The sequence below is a fragment of the Balaenoptera physalus genome, assembly GCF_965194825.1.
Source record: "Balaenoptera physalus genome assembly, chromosome: 2".
NCBI lineage: Eukaryota > Metazoa > Chordata > Mammalia > Artiodactyla > Balaenopteridae > Balaenoptera > Balaenoptera physalus.
In genome coordinates this window covers 131962702-131973937 of record NC_138883.1, presented here as the reverse complement: position 1 = coordinate 131973937, position 11236 = coordinate 131962702, and the positions used below count along the sequence as shown (strand labels likewise).

The window sequence follows — 11236 nt, the reverse complement described above, 5'->3', positions numbered from 1 at the left end:
TGGGTGCTACCTGGATGATTCTATCTATAGCCAGGTTATTTCTTTCCATCCTACAAGTTTTATAAAAGTTTCCTTTCCTTTCCTAATGTCTAAAATCAATATTCAGTAAACCAACATCTCTAGGTTTAGATAGCCCTTCCTTAATTATTCTTTTTTTCTAACAATATTCCAATGCTATAGTATGCTAAGAAGACTTTTTGGTGGCCTTATGAACATTGCACTATCTTGACCATGAGGGAAGGAATCATCTAATAAAGAAAATGTAAGAGTTATATTTGCCCAAGGACAGAAAGTTCCCCTGTCTTCCACCAGTGAAATAAGAAATATTAGAACATAACAATTTGCTTTTCACTCTGGGTAATCATTGTGTGCGTGTGTGTGTGTGTGTGTGTGTGTGTGTGTAGGTCTGTAAGTAGCAGTATTATAGCTGTGAATGTTTGAGAATCTTTTGTTGATATGTTGAGTGGAAACTAGAGCAAATAGCCAAAGATGAACAACCTATCAAAAGTTTTCTTTTTTATTTTCTGGGGAGTCAGTTTAGTTTGGTGAGGAGAAAGGAAGTTTGTGAGTCCTGGACCCTTGTACCATCTGTTAACTATGTAACTTTGAGAAAGTCACTTAAATTCTCTGACCCTCAGCCTTCCCATCTGAAGAAGAAGAAATTAACCCCATTACTTCATACTGACCTGTGAGAAATAAAAATTTCTGAAGGGAGTGTGTTACTCACACACTAGTTACACCATAGATACCACAATTCTTCAAGATTACTCACTGTTTGAGGAAAGGCACAAAATGTCCTCAAAGATTCAGCTTCGGCTTGTCTTTTCCCTTCGAGATCACAGCCATTGGGGCTCAGATCCACGTGCCTAGAAGGCCCTAAGTATTACTTAAGCTGCAGGTTAAGAAGACCTCCGGCCAGCTCAGACCCCTCCCTGCCGTCAGGCCTCAGTACTCCCATTCTGGTGGCTATTTGTCCTCCTCTTTGCCCTCTCTGCTCCGTTGCGATCGTCCTGGATTTTCCCTCTATGCAACTGCTGTCCAGACCAGCTGCACCCACTACATCTTCAGCAGTGGACCGAGGAGGGTATTAATCATATTTTTGAGGAGGACACTCTGCTATTTATCTCCCTGACACCTCCAGTGCTGGGCCATCCGGGCCTGCCCACAGTCCATTGACTGGTGAGATTACACATTACCCTGCTCCATTGCCTTTCCCTGCCCTCTCCATTGACTAGCTGTTCAACAGTGGAGTTGTGTTTGTTCAGTCAGACATAATTTATACCTTTTTTGTTCTTTCTGGAGAGTTCATGTTAATTTTTAGTGCAAGTGCAGAATTTTCAGTCGAATTTCAAAGTTAAACAACACTCATTGAGATGAAAGATGCTAAAAATTCTTTTGTCACTCCTCCCCTACTGCCAGCAGCTACCATGGGAATTATGGGGATGTGTGGGTTTCCTTCAGCAGCTGCATTCACTTAATGTATGATCAGGTTTCCAAGCTCCCATGCTTTGTTATAAATTGTGTATAGATGTGCATTTATACATAGCCTCTACCTCAAAGTTTAGAAGTTGCCTGCAGAGAAGTAGCCCATCTTTCACTCACTTCCTTGTAATTCCTTTCACCCTTTATGTGTTATCTTTCATTACAAGTCCTTCTGGTTGGTTTGCCTTATGCATCTCATAGCTTAACTTGCCACTTATCTTCTCACTTCTTAACCCTCTTACTTTACTTTAAAGTTCAAAGGAAGCGGGAGAGTAGCAGGGCTGCTTAATAGCTGCAATAATCCAAATATGTAAATAGTATTAATAATTAAATTAATTACTGATTAGCTAATAAGTAAGCTCAGTAATAAACTGGCTGCAGAGGGACAGAAGGCTGTGCCACCACACACCAAAGTGAGTTGGTTCTTTGTTTTCAAAAGCATTGTTCTCTTGAACGAATTTCCATTTCCAACATTAATAATTGGCTTAAAGTCTGCCTGATTATGCAGAATATGCAAGTTAAAGAAAAGAAAGAAAATATTCAATCAAGAGTTCTCTGACTTGTTCATACATTCATTCAGCAAATATGATGTCCCTACTGTGTGCCAAGTACTGCTCCAACAGCTGAAGTTTTTGGGGGGAGGGATGTTTACACACACACACACACACACACACACACACACACACATACTATTTTATTTACTTATTTACTTAGTTACTGTAGAACAGTGCTATGGCTTTCAATCTTAATATAAACCTCGAAATGAAAAACTACCAAACTGACTCCTCATTTCATTGTGTAGTTTCTAGGCTGAACATTAGGAGGTGGAAACTTTCATCCTATGGTTAGTGCTTAGTAACACTGAAAATAGTAAAGAAATAGTGGAAAGGGATTGGGAGTCTGATTTGATCATGCTGGAATATTGACTGATCATAATAGGTACGTGCTTTTGTTTCCCTGACCCCCATGAACCTCAGTTTTCACTTCTAAAAAATAGGGATAATACCAACAAGTTAGTGGCTTGTAGCAAGAGAAAATTAAGTGCTTAAAGAGTTAGGCATGTAGAAAACATCCAATCCTTGTCAATTTGGTCATTATAACTTTTATTAGTAAGTGGAAATAGACCTAGCTACCCTCAAATAAACATTTGATTAAGCATATACATTCAAACATGCCCATTTTACAGAAAACTTAGGAAAATATACCATGTCATGTAGAAGTACTAAGCAAATTTTACATTAGTCTCTGCTGTGCCTGTTGTCTCTGTATTGAAGCACCTTGGGGGTTCTGCTAGGTAGACTGGCTCCTTGTCTGCTGCAGTCCCCTCTGCGCATCATTCATGGCTTCCTCCATCATTTTCTGATCAACACTTTTCAGTGCTTTCAGATTCCATAAGTGTGTTGAAATTGTTTGTCTTCTAATGACCCCATCCAAACTGATATTTTATATGTAATTATATCTATATCATAACATAGCTGTGCACACATACATATATATCATTATGTATATCATTATCTATCATTATTGAGATACTAGAAGGAAGAATCAAATAGGACTTAATGCAAATTCTTGAATCAAAATCCACCCTTTTGAATCTGGATCTTCATATCTACGCTCTCCTTGATTTTCTACCTAATTATCAGCTAGAATTGCTCTGGTGTATGTGGTTCTCCAGGAAAAAAAATCACAGTTTAGTGGAAGGTGATGTATTGGAGTCAATTTAGCTCAGCATAAATCCTGGCTCCACTCCTTGCTGTGTGATTTTGATGACTTTTCTAAGCTTCAGTTTTCTCGTGTATAAATATATATATATATACATATATATATATATATATATATATATATATATATATATATATATACACAAATATCAATTCTGCTTTTCATTGTTGTGAGGACTGAATGAAGTGACATATAAAAGTGCCCAGCAGGTAGTAGAGACTCGTTAAAGTGCTACTTTCTCTTCCTTCCTTCCTTCTTTTCTTCCTTCCTTCCTTCCTCCCTCCCTTCCTTTCTTTTGCATTGCCCTTGTTGTTATTATTGAAAAGACTATGGGATTTGGGACTGGAAAAAAATTTTGTTTAAATCTTAGACTCCCAATTACTTTGGACAAATTATTTTACATTCCTGATCTCAGTTTTCTTAGCTCTAACATGGGTTTAATTACACCTACTTTCTGAGGTTGTATGAAAATTTAATTTGATGGTGGTATTATGCATACCATGTTCCCAGTAGGAAATCAATAGGTTTTTCTCTCTTTTCCTTCTGTATTTCTCAGGAGGAAACATGGACAGGGCTTCCACTCCCATCGTGTTTCTTAGGGCCCAGTTAAATAATCAAATATTTTAAAAATAGAAGTTCACTTGGGCAAGCTCACATAAGAGAGGTAGAGTATTACAAGAGCTTCTTCTACATTGTTTCTGTAGAGGTTTTAGTAAATGGAGGAACATAAAATAAAGAGCTGATGGGCCTGCTACACAATGTAATTGGAAAGATGAGAGCTACTGCTCTCCTCTGGTCTCTCAGGGTCATTTGCTTGTCTGATATTCTTCCCACAACTGTCCATTCTTTTGTCTCTCCTGCATATGTATGGCCACCAGCCCTAGTTCTACATAGGTACCGCTCAGCTACCCCCAAATCTGTTTCCTTTTGCATTTTTTAATTCTACCTTTCAAGAAAACAAATCTGATTGACATTGCTCATCACCTCTAGGGAAGAACTCGTATCCTGGGCCATTTTTCCAGTTTACTAATGAGCCTCCTCTTCGGACCTGTGATCTAATCAATGGCCATCCACTTGTAAAGACTGGCCCAGAAGATTCTCTGTCCGGGAGTGAGTGTGGAAGTTTAAACCAGAAGTAAAAGCTGAGTTCAACAGACAAATTGATACATATAGCACATGGAACAGTCTAGATATTTTTTACTAATGAAATAAATTGGTGTTCATTCTGTGTTGGTGCTTTAAAAAAATCTCATATAGGTGGGATTACTGTAAATAGAGATAGGGAAAAAGAGAAGAGAGAGAATTTTTAATTACTCCATTGTAATCCCAAAGAAAATCTTTTGACAGTGTCCCATAATTTTCTCTAGAATACCAGCAGATTCTCCATCAATTAACTTTAGTTTAGAAAAAAAATTGTTCAGGCTAAGTTGTAGAAAATTTCTCTGTGGCAGAGATAACATCTAAAAAACCCAGTGAGGCTTTTCTACTCTAATTATAATAAGGTTTTGAACTCAACAAAAGAGCTTGACAGAGGTGAGAAGATACCCCTGCCAGGATGCTCTGGGGTGACCATGTGGCCAAGGCAATCTCCGAAGAAGTTGGAAGGTCAGTGCCACCCTCATTAGAGACCTTCAGCTACTGTAGCAAGGCCTGGGCCATGGACTTCCCATGTGGAGGCAGGGACCTCAAAAGGACACATTAGCAAGGAGGAGAGAAGACCCAAGAAGGCACTAGAGATATTTGAAGAAACGGAGAATAATTAAAGCCTTCTATAAAGTCAGGAGCTGAAAAATATTTATCCTCTGGTCCAGTTTAAAATAGGGATTTCAACCCTACTCCTAATTTCCCTGATTTAGCAAGTAGTTCCAAAAGTATGAGTTCTTTAGGTGCTGTGAATTACCAACAGCATTCAAAAAATACCCATATTTAAGGAAGATGTTTCTCTCTAGTGTGTTTCTCAGTAGATTTCTCTTTTCTCAGGGTTTAATGATTAGGAGCTACAAACAGACTGGGGAAAATAACCCTTTAAGTTAAGGGTTTTAGGTTTTCAGTAAGAGAGAAAAAGGGGGAAAAATAAAATTTTCATTGGCATGATGAAAATTTTGCCCGATTCAATTCAAAACTACTAACATCAAGCTCCCTTGGAGTGTATAGTATCTCTTAAATAAAGGGGATTTTCTTTTCATCTGTTTTCAAATTTGGAGATCAGAGATTGCCTGGCTCCAGTGAGTCAGTTGTAGATAAATGGCCTTAAAATGTTTCTACCACACAATTTTCTAATATCCTTTCTCTTTCAAGGCTTTCAGTTCCAGAATTATGCACTGTGATTGTAGGCCAACTGTTTGGGTATTCAATCTCTAGACTAGGTTAGTAGTACTATAGCAAAGCATTGATAACTTTCTCCTGGTTTGTTTGACAGTGTCTGTATCTATGATTAAAATCTCACTGCAGATCCAATGCTTCTGCTTGTCCAGGCCATTAAATTCAGGGTTTGCAAACAGGCAATAGAGAGAAAGATTAGAGCAAAGTTTTTTACTTAACCCACTTGAATTGGAATATTTTATGTAAGGTATTGGGGTAAACCTACCTTCCTAAGAGTGACTGTGTCTTCCTGAGGAAGACTTAGCAAGTGTAAAGTTGTGAGGCTACACTTAAGGACATGATTTCAAAAACAGCACCTGAGATTTCATTTGAGAAAAGCATACATAAGGCTTATGAACAGGACTGGCTACACAACTTGTGGGCCCAAGTGCAAAATGACAAGGCAGAGCCCCTGATTCAAAAAAATATTAAGAATTTCAAGATGGTGACAGCAGAACATTAGGTCGAGTGTAAGCTCTTTATGAACATGGGGCCCTGTGCTATTGCCCTGCTTCTAACACATCTATGATTTCATTAAATGTAGCCATTTCTCTTCAGTGTTTACTGAAGACCCAACTGAGATTGACTATAAAACTGATTCATAAAGACAACTGGCAGAGAGATTTGCCTCTAGTTCACTTTTAAAATTTCAGAATCCACTAAATAAGTAGATTCTACCTTGCTGTTTGTTTGTGTACTCCCAGGCATTAGATAAATATCTTAGTTGTATGTGGGCAATGCATGTGGCATTGTGCACGCTTTCTTTTACGAATAAGCCTGAGCTTATTCTCCATTGTAGGTGTAACATCCCACATGGGGCACTGCAATGTTACAGTGTCACACAGTTGATGCCAGGAAGCATAGTGAAGGCACATCGTTGAATAGTCATCTAGTCATCTGAACTGGGCCATTCAGTTCAAGGAAAGCAGGAAGAGCTCTACATGCACAGCATTGAATTAAAGCTGGACCATCCCAAAGGCAAGAACATCAGAGGCACAATTGCAAATGGTTTTCTCATATAGGGGCAAAAAGAGTATCTACTACATAGGTTTTTGAACAGCTCCCAAGAGCTAATCCATGGAAAGAGTTTAACACAGGCAACCATATAATAAGGCCTCAGTGAATGTCAGCTCTTAAAATTTTAAAACAGAATACTGAATATCTAGTTTCATTTACATTTCCATTAAAAATTCAGAGGAGAATGTTAAAATGGTCTTGTTTGGACCATTCTGTTCCACCTGAAAAGTCCTAGAACAAAAAGTGATTATTTGCTTGTTTGGGAGTTTGGCCATTCTGAGGTCCCTGGAAGTTGAGACAATTTTCATAACCATCACTTTGGAGCAGAAAGGGGCAGTTTTTTAAAATAAACTTTTAAATTATAAAAGTTTCAGATTGACAGAAAAATTGTGAAAAGAGTAAAGGGAGTGCTCACTTACCACACACCAAGTTTCCTCTACTATTTAAATCTTAAATTAGTATATCCACATTGTCATAACGAATGAATCAATACTGACAAATTATTACTAACTAAATAAATCACTTAACCAAATGAAGTCTACAATTTACCCAGATTTCCTTAGTTTTTAGTCCACTGTGTTTTTTAACTTTTCTCTTTTTGTGTCACATTTTAGGATGTGATAGTAACAGCATTCCTGAGTATAAGACTCCTGCTCATCTATAGGCAGGTAAATCTGGTTTGCCTAACATGGAATCTAGCATATAGAAGGCACTCAATAAATGTTTGATTGGTCCATGAGGGAGAAGTGGCCTGGGAGTGTCACTATGTGGAGCACTCTGCGATTAATTTTTACATTCATTTGACATAGTTATAATACAGTTTGCCAGAAACTGGTCTAGGTATTTACATTTAATATTTATTTAATCCTCATAACAACAAGCGTAGGTGAGATGTATTATCGTTTTAATTTTACAGATGAGGAAAATAAGACACAGAGAGGTTACATAAGTCACCCAAATTGCAAAGCTAATAAGTGTTCAGGATTTAAACCCAGGCAATCTGGCCCCAGAGTCCAACCTCTTAAACACTGCAGCATCTCACTGCTCTTGTTGAAGGCAGGAATACCTGGCCTGAATTGATCTCTTTTGGAAAGACTCCAAATTTTAAATAATTATTAAGAGAAACCCCTCTACAGGAGTGTGTTCTCTACTGCACAAAAGACATGAAAACAGAATTAACATCTGGATTTTTTTGTAAGTGCTAATACTCTCAACTGCTGAAAATCGTATAGATAAAATATGTCTACACGAAGGATTTATCAAGGAGGTTTCCTGATTGAAGCCTAGGCTTCTATGTTCTTTTAAAAGATGCATTACTGTTGCCTCAGTGGATAAATCTGATTGGAATTTGACAAACTTGGGATCAAATAAGCTGTAAAAAATTAGGAAAGATTCATAAGAAAGAACAGTACTTAAGAAATATGATTTCAAGTCATATAAATCTATAGAAATTCAGCACTTTTCTAGTTCAAACCTTTACTTATAGGAATGCCATGTTAATTTTGTGAGGACAGATAAATTTTTCATACTTTTTGAAATACGCTGTTCCTATATACATATTTGATACACCTTTGACCACAAATTTAAAATAATAATTTTCCAGCACAACACATATACAAACATCAAACAGTAAGAGTTTTTTCTAGGTCTTCTTTCTTATAATTCAACAATTCTAAAATAATTAGAGTATGAAGCACATTTTAAGTACATGCCACACCACACACAAACACATGCACACACACACATCCATTAAATATATCATGTATATATATGTACATGGTAGCAACATTCATGCAGTGATAAGCCCCAAATTGCCTTGGCTCCAGATAATACTGATATTTCCCTCCATGGTATTGACAGCTTCTGTATATATTAGCACATTTTAGCATCCTCTTTCTTCAGCTTTATGAGTCAATCAAATTGTATAACATCCTAATCAGAAATTACTCTTCCATTTCAACCTTGTGAAGCTCAAATATAAGTATTGGTACTTACCTATCCTATTTGAAGAATGGATTTTGTTTTCAAACATGGACTTGCAGTTATCATTTAATCACATGATAACTTGCAAGTACAAATTTTGACCCTTGACGCTATCAAAAAATGTCTTAGTCTTCAGATTTATACACATGAATATGTGTATTATGTGTAGTATGAAATCTCATATAAACCTCTACCTTCTTTTTCATTTATTTATATATATATATATATTTAATTGTATTTATTCAAGGTGTACAACATAATGATTTGATATAAATATAGATAGTTAAATGATTGCTACAGTCAAGCTAATTAACATATCACTTCCTTACACAGTTACAATTTTTGTATGTGACGAGTGCACTTGAAATCTACTCTCTTAGCATATTTCCGGTGTTCATTGAACATAACATTATTAAGTATAATTATCATGCCTGTACTCTAGATCTCTAGACATTCATCTTAGGTAACTGTAACTTTGTACCCTTTGGCCAACACCTCTCCATTTCTCCCACCTGCTCCCCAGGTCCTGGTAACAACCATTCTACTCTCTGCTTCTATGCATTGAGTTATTTTGTTTATTTGTTTTTAGATTCCACACATAAGTGAGATCATATAATATTTGTCTTTCACTGAGTACAATGTCCTCAAGCTTCATATACATTGTCACAAAAGGCAGGGCTTCCTTCTTTCTCAAGACTGGAAAATATTCCATTTCAAAAATATATAATAAAATATTTAATACAATGGAATTATAATGTAATATAGCTCTTCTTTAACCATTCTATTTCTTTTATTCCATTTATCCATTAATAGACAACTGTGCTGTTTCCATATCTTGGCTATTGGGAATAATACTGCAATGAACACGGGAGTACAGACGTCTCTTTGAAATAATGGTTTCATTTTTGTAATATATACCCAGAAGTAGATTGCTGGATTATGTGGTAGTTCTATTTTTAATATTTTGAGGACCCTCTATACTGTTTTCCATAATGGCTGTACCAATTTCTGTACTTACCAATAGTGTATATGAGTTCCCTTTTCTCCACATCCTCTCCAACTCCAATTAACTTTGTCTTTTTGGTGATAGCCATTCTAACAGGTATGGGGTGATATATCATTGTGGTTTTTATTTGCAATTCTCTGATGATTAATGATGTTGAACATCACGTACTTGTTGGCCACTTGCATGACTTCCTTGGAGAAATGTCTATTCAGATCTTTTACTCATTTTTAAATTGTTGTTTTATTGCTATTTAACTATTTGAGTTCCATATATATTTTGGATATTAACCCCTTATCATATATAAGGTTGGCAAGTATTTTCTCCTATTTCATATTTTGTCTATTCACTCTGCTGGAGTTTCCCTTGCTGTGCAGAAGTCTTTTGGTATTATGCAATCTTATTTGTTTATTTTTTCTTTTATTGCTGTGCTTTTGGGATTATATCCAAAATTCTTTGCCATAGCAATGTCAAACTTTTTTTTTTTTCTGTTTTCTTCTAATAGTTTTTAGTTTCAGAACTTACATTAGGTTTTTATTCCATTTTGAGTTTATTTTCTATATGGAGTGAGATAAAGGTACTAGTTCATTAAAATAGAGGTTAGAAAACCAAAAGAAATGATTAATGAAACTAAGAGTTTTTTTTTTTTCTTTGAAAGGGCAAAAGTAAAGCAAAATTGACAAATTTTTAGCTAGACTAAGAAAAAAAGAGAAAAAATCTTAAATAAATAAAATTATAAAAAAGAGGAGATATTATAACATACCACAAAAATACAAATATCATAGGAGACTACTATTAGCAATTATATGCCAACAATTTGGACAATCTAGAGAAAAGGATGAATTTTTTTTTGAAACATACAATCTATCAAGACTGAATCATAAAGAAATAAAAAAATTGAACAGACCAATAACTAGTAAGGAGATTCAATCAGTAATCAAAAACCTCCCAGTGAGGCTCCCAAAGTCAAAGCCCGATGGTTTCACTGGTGATTTCAATCAAACGTTCAAAGAAGAATTAATGAAAATCCTTCTCAAACTCTTCCAAAAATTTGAAGAGGAGGAAACACTTCCAAACTGACTTTATGAGGCCAGCATTATCCTCATACCAAAACCAGATAAGGACACTACAAGAAAAGAAAATTTGAGAACAATAGTCCTGATTAACCTAGATGCAAAAATCCTTAACAAAATACTAGCAAACCAAATTCAAAACACTTTAAAAGCATCATACACCATGACCAAGTGGGATTTATCCCTGAGATGCAAGGATGTTTCAATATACACAAATCAATATATGTGATACACTACATTAAAAAAATGAAGGATAAAAATTGTGTGATCGTCTTAGTAGTTAGAGAAAAAACATTTGACAAAATTCAATATCCTTTCATGATAAAAACTCTCAACAAATTAGTTGTAGAAGGAATACACCTCAACATAATAAAGGCCATGTATGACAAACCCACAGCTAAAATCATACTCAATGGTAAAAAGCTAAAATCTTTTTCTCTAAGATCAGAAACAAAACAATGATGCTCACTGTCCCCACTTTTATTCAGTGTAGTACCTGAAGTCCTAGCCAGAGCAATTAGACAAGAAAAAATAAATAGAAGACATCCAGATCAAAAGGAAAAAGTAAAATTGTCTCTGTTTAGAGATGACATGA

At 35.8% G+C, this 11236-nt stretch overlaps 1 long non-coding RNA gene across 1 annotated transcript in view; it reads right to left on the bottom strand.

The window, feature by feature from the left end:
* Positions 1 to 2123: 2123 nt before the first annotated feature.
* The window catches only part of LOC309654484, a 90206-nt gene continuing 81093 nt past the window's right edge, over positions 2124 to 11236 (bottom strand). The window contains exon 3 of the long non-coding RNA XR_014260287.1: positions 2124 to 4470. This is a non-coding gene — a long non-coding RNA (uncharacterized lncRNA). The remainder of the gene's footprint in view (positions 4471 to 11236) is intronic.